Source organism: Electrophorus electricus, chromosome 22 (assembly GCF_041902795.1).
Source record: "Electrophorus electricus isolate QZ-2024a chromosome 22, ASM4190279v1, whole genome shotgun sequence".
NCBI lineage: Eukaryota > Metazoa > Chordata > Actinopteri > Gymnotiformes > Gymnotidae > Electrophorus > Electrophorus electricus.
The window spans coordinates 12,759,782-12,773,886 of NC_137518.1; the positions used below are offsets into that span (position 1 = coordinate 12,759,782).

Here is a 14,105-nt window from a genome sequence, read left to right on the forward strand (position 1 = left end):
GGGTGAGGAATATCAGTTTGCATATGTTGACTTATGTATGGTTTGGATGTAAATTTGATGAATGCAAACACTAGTATGTAAATAGGTGGGGTGAGTACATAATCACTTCTGTCAAATGTATTAGAATGTGGGTTCTTTGTTTGATTGTTAGACATTCTCTAGAGTGCGCCTCAATAATGCTTGTTAACGTTAACCTGCAATAAAGGTCAGGAGAAGCTATTCTCTTCTACTAATTCTGAAGTCTGCATCTCCATTTTATATTTGAATTTTTAACTTTACGACTAATTGACTGGGCGTTTTAGGAACAACATTTATTGGTGGCCTGTACTACGGGGATCTTTGGTTGTGGACCCACACTGTTATCAGCACCCAATGATGAATGACCTAAGAACTGCTTTGTTCTGTGTCTGAGGGCTGAAATTTCCAAAATTTTTAAGGTAAGCAGATGCCTTTTGAAATTTCCGCATAGTGTCAGACAATTGACAGAGTATTGTAGTGGTTGGGTCTAGGGGTTATAGAAAATGCAGACTGATTGTTGGTGAATGAGACTAGACTGTTAAAAGTTAAAAGTGAGAAAATAGGTTATAAAAATGAAAACAACTATGAAAAGACCATGCTATGAAAATAAGTGATAGAAACCATGAGATGAGAAAATGCGCAGAGAGAGAGAGAGAGATAAAAGAAAAGAAGGGGGAAAAAAGCACGCAAAGACATAAATGTTACATTTTGTTTGTTTTGTTCGCCTAAAGTGAGGTAAATGGCATATTAGGTAACCTAAACATCTTAGAATGGTTGGATTTGAAGAACATATGAAATAAACTTATGGATGTTAATTTATTGATTGAAACACATGGGTCGAACTTATTACTTGTTTTAGAGTCTTCCGTAGGGATATAACTTTGGCAGTCAGAATTGGTAGCGGTTTTAAATTGGAATGAGATTGCTGTTTTTAACCCTAGAAATTTGCAGAGATAATCAGCTTCAGGAACACAGAGCTTGGGAATAAGAGGATAAAGTTGACTGGCAGACGAGAGACTGTTTTACAGTCTATAAGGGTGTTAGTATGTATACACGTAGTTCTGTAAAACACGTTTTTAGTAAAGAGGAAACTTATGGACACAAAGGAAAGTAATTGTTTGGGGGTGAATGGCGTTTAGTAGACGAGATCAGATAGTAGGGGGTGATCAGCTGTATGACGTTTCATCATCAGATATAAACTATTAAAGCAGCTGTATCATACACTGTTAGAGACGGAGGTTCAGAGTGGAACATGTTAAGATTATTTTAATATGTCCTTCTTAATTAGCGATACACATTACGATGTGAAAAAGGTAGAAAATGTATTTCCAAAGTAAAATACCGTCCCTGATATGTTAGCTATAAAATGGAAATTTATTACACACGAATAGCTTAGTATTCGACTTCCCATGGGGGATGGCTACTAATACAAATGGGTTCCATTTGAGTAATGGCAAAAGCGGAGCATGGATGAAGGAAATGTAATGCTATAAAAAACTCAAAAAAAACTCAAAATTTGAAATGATGAACATATTTTAAGACAACAAACAAGCAAGTGTGAAATGTAAAATGCATGAGTACTAACATTGTATTTTAGCAGGCTACTACCGTAGAAGCGAACTGCGGAAGGGAGAGGAGAGTGAGTTCTAACAGCAGGAAAGAAGCGCAGTCGGGAGAGAGAAAAGTAAGCTCTTTCAGACACACACACACACAACGCCTCCCAGCTGAGGAACAGGGATCACCTTACACTCCTGCATACAGCCCCTCCCAACTGACAGTGCAACTGTAACGGCCCGAGTGCCACAGGGCGTGGAACAGGATGCACAGACTCCCTGCACTTTGTGCAACATTTAATGACATTATGCTAATGACGATTAACATGGGCTAGACAAACAAATACAATGGCTACACAAACCTGGATACAAACATACTATGTCAGATGCTAACAAACAGTGACCAACACCGAGGCACGCACCGACGGGGTTTTCAAGTTTGGTTTATTCGTCACATACATTTTACCAACATTTTACCAACCATTTCACTGCGAGTTCTACTGTGTATGACTATGTATGTGACAAATAAACCAAACTTGAACTTGAACATAGACCGACGAACACTAACAATTAGCCCCATACAGGTGCGTGCCACGGGGGTGTGGCCACAAACAAGTGTGAACCCCCGCTGCACGCGGCAGGCTGTACCAAGTGACTTGTGGGGGGGGGGGAGCGTCCCGTGACAGAACCCCCTCCGAAGGGGCGCGGCTCCCGACGCGTCCTCTCCAGGACTACGAGCTATGGCTTGAGACACACAGGTTAACTAAGATTTTGTCCTATGCAAAAACAGACAAGCAAACATATAAATAAATATTTTTCTTATGTATGTTTGTGCACTGAATCCAAATATGTTTTCAGAATTTCTCTATCACCCGTAGTTTTTTGTTTTTTTGGTCTAGTATACTGAGAATATCATGTATGATATGGAAAAGAGGTAGCAAAGACAGGGGCAACACTCACACACCTGTCCATTATAGAAAGTAATCTTGTATATATTTAAGTGTAATAACACTGTTATTTATGAATATGTAATATATACTTATTGGAAAATTGAATTCCTCTCACTTAAAAACCTTGCATGATAGAACAATTCTAAAAACGTTAAAATTTTGTTGCCTGTTGACATTAGGATGACTTAATCTGTCAGTTCTTACTTTGCCATGGTTTCGGTTATTCAGCTGACATTTCTGCAATGGGAAACGTTATAATGACAGTAAGGAACAGTGTTCCAGTACAACAGCCTCCATGCAACACCTTGTTTTGAAATGATTAAGATTTAATCATACAGTGTGGCAAATGTCTGACTTGGATTTGGACATTTTAACATTAGTTTCTCCTCAGTCAATTATGTAACAGTTATGTGTTTTATACTTTTTAATCTTTAAATGTAAATCTTAGATAATTAAAATATGTACCACTATGAGAAAATGACAAAGCACTTTTTTAAGTCGCTCTGGATAAGAGAGTCTGCCAAATGCCAGAAATATAAATGTAATTTTAAACGCTTTTTGACTATGTATACACCAGCCAAATGATTATACTCTTATTTGATATATTTTGATTGCTTTACAAGAAAAGAGAATTAAAAAGTGCCTTAATAGGCACTAGGCTGCTAACTGAACCCTCTGCTACTACTTGGCCCCAGGGGTTGGAGCTGCTTGCCCCATGATCAAGTCGGCCGTGGCTCTCTCCTGCCCTTGGTGATGGGGCTAAAGCCTCGGCCCAGCCTGCTCTTACCTTCTTGGCTGGCTCTCTGCCTGTGTGCTCTGCCTGTAACGTGTCCCCAGTTCGGACAGCGCGACAGTCACCTCCGCTTAACTGCCTTTTAACCCTCCCTTCACACCGCGTGTCTTTCCAGCCCTAATCCTATTACTGAATTCCTTTCTTCTTTTTAAAGTGGCATGTATAAAAATAAGTACGATGTTGGATTTAAATGGATTACAAGCAAAGGGTGTTGGGATTACTTGGATAGAATACTGTATAAATGGCAGGATGTCAGAAACGGGAGACGCTTAGTTGGATTATTTGGAATTAAATATGACTTTGCCACTTGCAAACCTAAAGTGCTTTCACACTCCTGGAAGAGGTTCCTAACTATGGCCTGGCCACAGTGCAACCTTAATACGAGAGTTACAAAGTATGGATGAACTTACTATGAGGGTCATAATGTTTGGACTACACTGACAGGCTACTGCCCTAGCCTTCTGCTCTCTCACTCCAACATTTCCCTCTTGCTATGATTAAATAGGCAAACCTCATCTGAGTGGTGTACAATGAGTAAAGAACCCAACAAACTGAATGTGCCATTTCAAAACACTAGACAAGACATGGCTTTGTAATAGTTAGTGATGACCCAAAACAACAAATTCTCTTCTCTCTAATAGGTTGTGAGAATACACGAAATATCTACAATACAACACACTTGAAAGATTCTTTATGGATTAACAATGTATGCAATGTTTCTATAATATTTCACAAGATGAAACTAACATTCTTATAGTTAAATGCTTACCACAAAACTCTTCACATATTATAGTTTTACTGAATATCACCTAGGAGACCCCTGAATGTTTTACAGAACTCTGGCATTATTTTCTTATTTAGTTAGCAATAAATTAATGTTTTACATGTTAACTGAAGTATTGACGTGACTGTGTTTCTGTGTGTGCACATGATAGTGCATGCGTGTGTGAGGGTGCACACGTACTAAATGTTCTGTATTCACTACAGTTTTTTAGTAAAACATCCATTTGTTGTGTTGGGGGAGATATAGGGTACAGTTTCAACCACTCATACTACATCAGACTTTATCCACTTACTGTTCAGCTTATTATGAATAAACTCCTCGAACTCTGTGTAGGTCAAACGTATTATTTTATTCAGATTTCCAAATAGTAACGTCTTATTTTATTACAGCGGTTATAAACGGTTAAGGATGAAAAAGACCGAGGAAACAGTAAATAACATGTGCTACACAATGTGACAAGTCTACAGTTTATTATGTCAGGTCTAGTCTTATAAAGATGCAATCAGTCACCATATTAGTGAAATAAACTTCGGGATGTACAGAAGCTTATATGTTAGCTAGGATAACAAGCTGGCTCATTCGCTATCTGTCCATCTTAAAAGTGCCAAAGTCTTGAAGTAAATATCACTAGTGATTTATTCTACACATGTGGAATTAGCAGAGCGCTACAATAATAACATTTCATCGCAGTAGTAAAGCGATAAACACTTATCTTCTGTAGCCGACAAGCTCGCAAAATACACCAAGCCCGTTGTCATAGCAACCAGCACTTAGCTTGCTCAAACTAGCCTAGCTAAGCTAGCCTTAATGGGCGAACAAAGACTCATTTCTACGTCAGACGCACATAATACAAATACATATTAGCGACAAAACTGTTCGATTAAATGCGTGTATTACCATGCTATTCATTAATCTTCCTGAATGTGCACAACTGTAGACCAGGGGTTCTTTAACGTAACCCTCTTCGCCATTAGCTTACCTAGCTAATAAAGCTAAGATAGTTAGCCAGCCTAGCTAACTAGCTGATATGTTTCAATGTGGAGACGGAGTAAGTGTCTCTAATCATTTGAGTTTGTTTTCATTCGGTACGTACACCCAAAGGGTGTCATACAGGGTCATACAGTTATTGAATAAATCAGCAGAAGCTGTTATTAAGATAATTTTCTGCGTCCTTTCGAGGTCTTACCTTGATAGTGCTGAAGCTTAGCAGTGATAACCTACATACAATGATTCGCATTAAAGAAATTAAATACAAAAAACCATCTTTCTGCGGTCAACTGAGAAGTCCATGTTTTTGTGAAATTAATTCTATGAGAATAATGTAATACTACTTGCTTTGGAAAAAGCAAACACTTCATGCCAAACTTAAAAGTGTGCAGGGCACAGTAATCTGCTGTAGAAGACACGTACATGTATTTTCACAGTACACAGGATGTTTGTCTGTTCAGTACATATACATCATAAAATCAAACACAATGGGTCGTGTGTTGTTTGCTATTTGTTTATTTTTAAAGAACTGTACGGGCGTTTTCAGAATCTTCATGGAGTGGTGTCCGTTTTAAAATCGATTTTCCTCCGTTGTTCCAGGCGACCAGGGTGCGGTTCTGCTTACAAATCACTGCACCAGGTAGGTACCAGTCAAAATACGGGGCCAGTCATTGCTCATCCTCCACCGCTCTTGTTCAGTCGGCAGAGGGTGGATTTTCGTCCTGCTCTGTCTCTGTCCCATTGTCAAATGCGTTAACATTTGCTGAACTTGAATCTTATTAGTTCTGATGTCAGCAAGGGTAACATTCCAGAACTGTTGTCAGTGTAGATCATTTGAATAAACGACTGTCCTGTTTGTCTGCTACGAGCTGCCATAGCTGCAGGTGTTTGGTGACTAGACCAGTCAGCATTCAGGAGTTTGCCTATGTTCAGTTAGAACGGGCATCAGTAAGACAAGACTCGCTGTACTCACTCATTATCTCAGTTCATTAAATTGAGTCAGCGGTTTATATTGAGTCGTCATTTGGTACGACGACTCTACAGTCTTGAATTGATTTCTGTAGTGTAATATGGATATAAATGTTAACATTTTCTATTACAGAACACGACACCTGTTGCGTTTTATATTGGTAAATCTCTGATATGACCGCTGTAACATAAAGTTGCGGTTATAAGTACGTGAAACATTTTTGATCGACTGAAATGTAGATGTATGTACATGTAATATATTTGTGATTATGTAAATCATACGGCTATTCTTATTCTTATGGATAGCTAAATAGATTGCAATTTCGTTGTCTTCAAAGCAGAGTCTCACCGTAAAGTCGGGCAGGAGGATCTGGACTCATTTATTTCTTCGTATCTTCCGTCATCTAGCTGTCAATAGCGGGTAGTCTTGAATTGATTTCTATCGCGTAATACTTTGGATATAAATGTTTAAATTCCCCGTTGCAGAACAAAGTATAGTCAACCAGTTCTAACCTTTTCATAAAAACTTGAACTTCAAAGTAGGTGAATCTATTTACTTAAATTGAACCTATCAGCTCACCGTTTATTTACATAACACAAATGCTTTGAGTGCTTTAGATATGAGGACATCATGGTGATCTTTCTGCTCACATATCAGTCAGTCTATAATTCTGTACTATGTGTTTCTATAGCTTCCAACTTTCACGAGTTCCTTGAATCGGTGGAGAAAAGTGCAGACTAAGGTACTTTCTTATTTGTGAACTTTTATACATTTTATGTAATTTATTTATCATTTACATTTTTTTCATTTACATGCAAGTACTGTAGGAAGGGCTTTGGTGAAACGGGCCACATGGAGGAGCAGAAGAGAATCCACACAAGTGAAGAACCCCATAGCTGCCCAGTATGTCAGAATCCACATGGGTTTACAACCCTGTAGCTGCCCGGTATGTTAGAAGCAAATTGTGCAGGTGGCTAATGAACCACATTTGTACCCATTCGTATGTTGGGAGCAAAACGGTTGAAGACTTAACCAGTATGTTAACAATCAGTTAACAATCAGATTACTGTTGATAACAAGAAAGTAAACAATGGTTAATATGTTTCTTCACAGCTTTGTCATTGCTTGATCTATTTTTGTGTGATTTAGTGCTTGTTTGGGCAAGTGTGTTAAAGTCTTCCTTTGTTTTTGGATTTGCTCCTTTTTGTATAGTTTTTGGTTCCTTTTTGTCTAGTGATGTCCATTATCCCTTTAAAATCTGTCCAATTAAAACAAATGTGAAGAAAATTTCATAGTGTTCAGATTTTATTTCAGAAGCGACCAACAACTCCCCGCATTTGAATTTTGCATATACAGTATATTTGCAGTTTGGGCCTAGTCCACTGATCCAAAATCTGACCCAGATGTATCTCTTCACTGCAAATTTGAATGATTTCTGTGCTCTGCAGATAATGATATTGTTAATTAATTATGATATTGCAAATAAACTACAATATGTAATCAAATGGATACAACCCAGTGTATAAGCCATATAAGAAATATTATGCAGAGATATAAAGATTGCAGATTTACCATTTATCAGTTAAACAGTTCAAAAATATCCATGTTTCAACAGTTTGAAGGTGGCCATGACACTAACAGTCTGGTGGAAATTCCACAAGATATCAAACTCCACACTCACACAAACTATTAATTGTCCCATTTGGAACAATCCGGAATTTACCATGAACAAAAATATTAAACTTTACATCTTGGATAGAAAAAGGCATTACACACCTTAAACATATTTATCATAAGACTTCTTTCATGTCACGCCCAAAACTAGCCACAAAATATGATATAGAAAGCACCCAGTTCCTACAATACCATTAGCTAAGATCACCTATGTATTCAAAAATCAATTCAGATAGTTACATCCATATCAGAATTTATAAACATTCCTAAAACAAAAAACCCTATTATCTAAGATATACAAAATAATAGTGAAATCAAATCTTGCAGTTACTCTCCCATCAAGACAATGGGAGGAAGATTTATTACAAGCCCCCGACGCTGCAGACGCTGCAGTTTGTATTAAAATTTGTAATAATAATTACCACATGACAGCAACACTAACGGACAATGCATTCAGTACAAAATAATACATAGAGTACATTATACTACACATTGGATGTTTAAAATTGGTTTCACAAGCTCAGCAATCTGTACATACTTTACTCATAACTCAACTGACAATTACATTCACGCACACCTATCAAGCAATTTTGGCAATAAGTCATCACGCACATATCCCATGCTTTAAATAACCCTATCCATCCAACATCTTATTGTCTCCTAGGAGACATATTATCAACCAATATGACAACAGGAAAAATCAGGATATTATATATAACATTATTGTATTGTGGAAAAAAAATATTGCAAAAAAAATGTACTCATGAATTGGAAAACAAAAAATAATATTAGTGTCACCAAATATAAAAATCTATTGATAGACTACATATCAATGGACAAATTCTCAGAATGAATCAATAACATAAAATCCATACAGAGCCAAACCATAAACGATAAATATCCCAATCTAGTACATGTACATATACAGTCCGACATATATGCACTCGCACATAACCATACATACACACACACACACACACACACACACACACACACACACACACACACACATAATTCCCGTAATGGTGCAGATGGCCAAAACTTAAAAATATTCTATATACATTTGGCGTGTCTGTCCGTCTTATTTTTTTCCTCTCTCTCCTATTCCAGTTTCCCCCACGTTATTTATGTCTGTTCATATGTTTTATATCGCCCTTATTGTCTGACACAGTGAGAAATTATAAATAAATAATGAATAAATAATAAAGTTTTAAATGTCCTCCCATGGGAGGAAATAAATTGATATATTTATTCCTCAAGATTTCTAAGTCTGAGAGAAAAAAAAAGTCCTTTTACAAATTGCACTTCGTTGTGGACCTTGGGTAGTTTTACATTCCAGTCAATTATTTTTAAGTTATAAATAAAAATAAATAAATGATAAAGTTCTAAAAGTCCTCCAATGAAGCGGTGTAGTGGTGGTCGTCCAGAAATATCTAAAGCTTCAATATGTCGCATGTAATTTACTCTAAATAATATATTTAGATATGATTTACATATGAGTTTTATTTTTAGGCCTATTAAATGTTTACTTTAGATACATTCATTAATTAGCACAGATAATATATCTGCTCTTTATACTTGGATTTGTAACCCACATATGAAAAAAATTAACTGATGTCTTTATTTCTACATATTTCTAACTCTAAAGAAAAAAAACTTCCTTTTACAAATTGCACCTCATTGTGAAACTCTTCTAGGTTTAATTCCAGGTGAGTATTTTTAATGTCAAAGAACATATACCTTCTCCAAGGCAAACTGATTTAATCCCATTAACTATCTTTAATATGACAGATTTTTGCTGCCTAGCATTAGGCTAAAGAAAATGAATGTTGCTGCGTTTATCAAACTAAAAGTATTTATTTTGAGCCATGATCCAGCGTGACCAGCATATGGACGATTTTTGGAAAGTGGTTTAACTAGCAAATAGTTAAATATATTGAAATGTATTGTGTTGTTAAAGCCTAGTCTAGTTAATAGGCCAGTACAGACACAAACCTCTGTTTAGCGATAATATTTAAAAATACATATTTTAAAAATAACTCTTACATAACAACCTTATTTTGGTTGGTTGGCTCTCACCTGGCACTGTTGAATTGCTGGTTCATTTTTCAAATTTATAATTTGTGTACTTAGATAATTTGGGTATATAATTGGTTAAATATAATTTATATCGCAACGGATCTTTTTAAGTCCCTCAAGAAGATGAATCCAAGTGCTCCAAGTTATCCGATGGCCTCGTTGTACGTGAATGACTTTCATCCAGACGTTACCGAGGCTATGCTATTCGAGAAATTCAGCCTTGCTGGTCCAATTGTCTCCATCCGGGTTTGCAGGGACACGATGACCCTCCGCTCACTTGGATATGCGTACGTGAACTTTCAGCAGCAGATGCTGAGCCTGCTTTGGACACTATGAACTTTAACGTCATCAAAGGCAGGCCTGTGTGTGTTATGTGGTCCCAGAGAGACCCCTCTCTCAGGAAGAGCAGAGTTGGCAACATCTTCCTCAAGAACCTGGACAAGTCTATTGACAGCGGCGCCCTTTACGACACATTCTCTGCTTTTGGAAACATCCTTTCCTGCAAAGTGGTGTGTGATGAGAATGGCTCTAAGGGCTACGGCTTTGTGCACTTTGAGACCGGTGAGGCTGTGGAGAGAGCCATTGAGAAACTTAATGGCATGTTGCTCAATGACTGCAAAGTCTTCATTGGCCACTTCAAGTCTTGCAAGGAGCGTGAGGCTGAGATGGGGCCAAGGCCAAGGAGTTCACCAATGTGTACATTAAGAACTTTGGAGAGAACATGGACGACAACAAGTTGAAGGAGATCTTCAGAAAGTTCGGCCCAACGCAAGTCCAAGGGCTTTGGCTTTGTGAGCTTCGAGAGGCACGAGGACACAAAAAGGGCTGTGGATGAGATGAACGGGAAGCAGCTGAATGGGAAGCAGCTGTATGTGGCTCGTGTCCAGAAGAAAGGCGAGAGGCAGACAGAACGCAGGTTTGAGCAGATGAAGCAGGATGGCACGACTCGCTACCAGGGAGTGAACCTGTACGTTAAAAACCTAGACGACAGTCTGGACGACGAGCGTCTGCGTAAAGAGTTCTCTCTATTCGGGACAATCACGAGTGCCAAGGTGATGATGGAGGGCGGCCGCTCCAAAGGGTTCGGCTTTGTGTGTTTCTCCTCGCCGGAGGAGGCCACCAAGGCAATGAAGGAGATGAACCGGTACATCGTAGGCACCAAGCCGCTGTACGTGGGCCTGGCGCAGCGCAAGGAGGAGCGGCAGGCCCACCTCACCCACCAGTACATGCAGCGCATGGCCAGGGTGAGTGCCGTGCCCAACCCAGTGCTCAACCCCTACCAGCCCGCCCCGCCCTCCGGCTACTTCATGGAAGCCGTTTCAGAGGCTCAGAACTGGGCTGCCTACTACCTGAGCAGCCAGCTGGCACAGCTCCACCCCAGCACCCCCTGGGCCACACAGAGCATCCATCCACAGCATTTCCAGATTATGCTGAGTGCCATCAGTCCAGCTGCAGGCCCGCAGGCCTTCAGCACCATCTGACCCACCACCATCTCCCAGGTCCCACACATGATGGCTTCTCAGACCATGGCATCTCAGGCTCTGGGGCTGCAGTCTCCCGAGTCTCTGCGCTCTGAGGTGAATGAGGCAGTCGCTGTGCTCCAGGCCCACTGGGTGAACAAAGCTGCTCAACACTCTGTAACCAGTGCTGCGGTTCCCGCTGTCTGATGGAAGAACAAATAAATCTGCAAGATGGCTTCACCAAGGCAGAAAATTGAAAAAAAAAAAACCAGAAACTGAAAAAAAATTTTTTTTAAATACTTAAACTGAAACACATTGAAAATTGAAATATTTTTGCCATGACCATAGACTCCAAGTCCAAGATTTGATTATAGTAAACTTAAAATGAAAACGAAAAAAAAAGGTAAAATGATTGAGACATGAACAGTTGATCATTCCTTTCGTTTTATTCCTTTTATTGTTTGATTGCTCAGATTGTCAGAGAAAAATTTTGGAATTTTCCTTTAAGTTTATGTACATCTCAATTTCCAATAGCCTTAGTAACATGCTCCAGTAAACACAGTCAGTGTAACAGCCTGAGTACTGAAGGGCGAGGGGCAGGACGCACAGGTTCCAGTGATGTGGACCAACATTTATTAACATACAAACACAACGGCACTCACACCTATTACAAACAAGGAACATGAAACGCTTAACGTTAAACAGACACGGTAAACAAGAATACATCTTACATTAACACGTTACATAAACACATCATTACGGCAAAAATAACCAACAATACTGCACACAACCACAAGAGTTTAAATACACAAAAGACTAACACAACACAGGTGTGTGTAGGTGTGGCTACGAACATAACCCTCCCACTGCACGTGGCGGGCCAAACCACGTGACTCGCCGGAGGCGAGCGTTCCGTAACAGTCAGAGAGTGCCAGTCAGAGCAGGTCTGTTAGAGCAGTGTGATTGACTCTGTCCAATCACGAGCTGCAAGCCCACATCTCTGCACCTAGCAATAGCATCTGGTTCCTAAGTGTCCAATCAGCTAGTTTTCAACATTCAAATAGAAAATAAAGATGTAGACCACGGAATTAGTTCAAGAGAATAACTGGTCACATCCTTCATTGCAGGTCAATGTTAACAAGCATTATTGAGGCACCTCCAGAGAATGTCTAACAATCACACAAAGAACCCACATTTTTATACATTTATGAGAAGTGATTATGTGTTCACCCCACCTTCTATTACATATTAGTGTTTGCATTCTTACCCTGAGGTCCACCAAAGCCTACCCAGGATCCTTTGCAGAAACCTGCAGAGGCCTTTACAGAAGCCTCTGCCCTGTACGCAAATCATTCTGAAACAATAGAGAATCTCTAAACTCCCATATGTTTTATGTTATTAATATGTCTAATTCAATGTAAAACCTCTTTTCCCTGTAAACACTCTTTTTCTTACCTCACAGTGCAGGCGGTCAGGCCTGGAAGGATGACTTGTGCATTGCTTTTAAATCCTTCCATACCTCCATCTGTCAAAGGCATGATGGAGCTGGTATCCAGAACACCAACTTCATAGAACAGCAGACAGCTGAAACAGCACCAACATTGTTTGAGAATAACAACTCTTGACGTTTTCTGTTTCAAGTCCCAGCAAACAATCTGAGCCAATCCCAATCAGTTGTGTGTCCTCAAGGACTGGGCTGTGATGGAGATAAAACCTGCAAACCCAAATCTCAACTTGAAATGTAACTGCACACCAGAGCAAATGCTTTCCGTTCTGTTCTGTTCTGTTTCATTCTATTCTGTTCTGTTCTCAGGGTCCAGGGTCCAGGGTCAGGGTTCAGGGTCAGGGTTCTGTTCTCGGGGTCCAGTCCAAGGTTCTGCTCCATTCTGGGTCCCAACAGACCTTGCTGAAGTATCCCATGGTTACCGGGCGCTGGGATATGAGGTCTTGGAAGATAATAAATACTTCGAATGGTTTGTATCTGCAAGCATTGGACTGGAAAACTTTGGAATACAATGTTTCTTAAGATCAGTCTGGAATACAGTGATCCTTAAGATCAGTCTGGCATACAGTGATTTTTAATCAGTCCTAAAGGTTTAGTTAGATTTGTTCTTGTTTTTTGTTTTTTTTTTTAGTTCCAACTCATCTGCTTCACTTAAAAATGTGAAAAACTGATTTTCTAAATTGAACATTTTAGAAAAAACGCAAACACTAAAATGGATTTCAAAATATATACTATAATTAACGAGGTACGAAGAAATGTAATTACATCTGTGCTAGATTCAAAGTCAGGAGGTGTGAGTGCTCCATCTTAGATTTACATTTAAATTTACATTCATGGCATTTAGCAGATGCTCTTATCCAGAGCGACTTACAAAAGTGCTTTGTCATTTACTCATAGAATACATCCTAGTCAGTGCAATAGGTTAGAGTCCAATATACCAATGATCTAGAATACTGTAGAAATACAGGGATTACTGCTGATGCCTAGAAGTACAAAATACATAAGGTCTATCTTAAACAATGATAAGTGCAATAAACAATAAGTGCTAGAGTATGTTAAACAACATCAGTGTAATAAACAATACCCTACAATAAGTACTAATTTAGTCAGTCAATATGGGAGCAGTGTCAGTTATCCTTTAAATATTCTGCAAATAGATGGGTCTTCAGTCTGCATTTGAAGACTGCAAGGGACTCTGCTGTCTGGACAGCAAGTGGGAGTTCATTCCACCATCTTGGAGCCAGCACAGAAAATAGTCTCCATGCTTGTCTTCCATGAGACCTGAAGCATGGTATTTCAAGCCAAGCCGGCTTGACCTGCAACAGGTCGTTTC

General features: G+C 39.1%; 1 long non-coding RNA gene and 1 pseudogene across 1 annotated transcript; both read left to right on the forward strand.

The window, feature by feature from the left end:
* Positions 1–5,629: 5,629 nt before the first annotated feature.
* Positions 5,630–7,268, forward strand: LOC113589946 (uncharacterized). The gene is made up of 3 exons (XR_003412051.3): positions 5,630–5,725; positions 6,747–6,797; positions 6,875–7,268. It is a non-coding gene; the product is annotated as an uncharacterized LOC113589946 (long non-coding RNA).
* A 2,663-nt stretch (positions 7,269–9,931) lies between these two features.
* On the forward strand, positions 9,932–11,475 carry LOC113589950 (polyadenylate-binding protein 1A pseudogene; annotated as a pseudogene).
* The last annotated feature ends 2,630 nt before the right edge of the window (positions 11,476–14,105 follow it).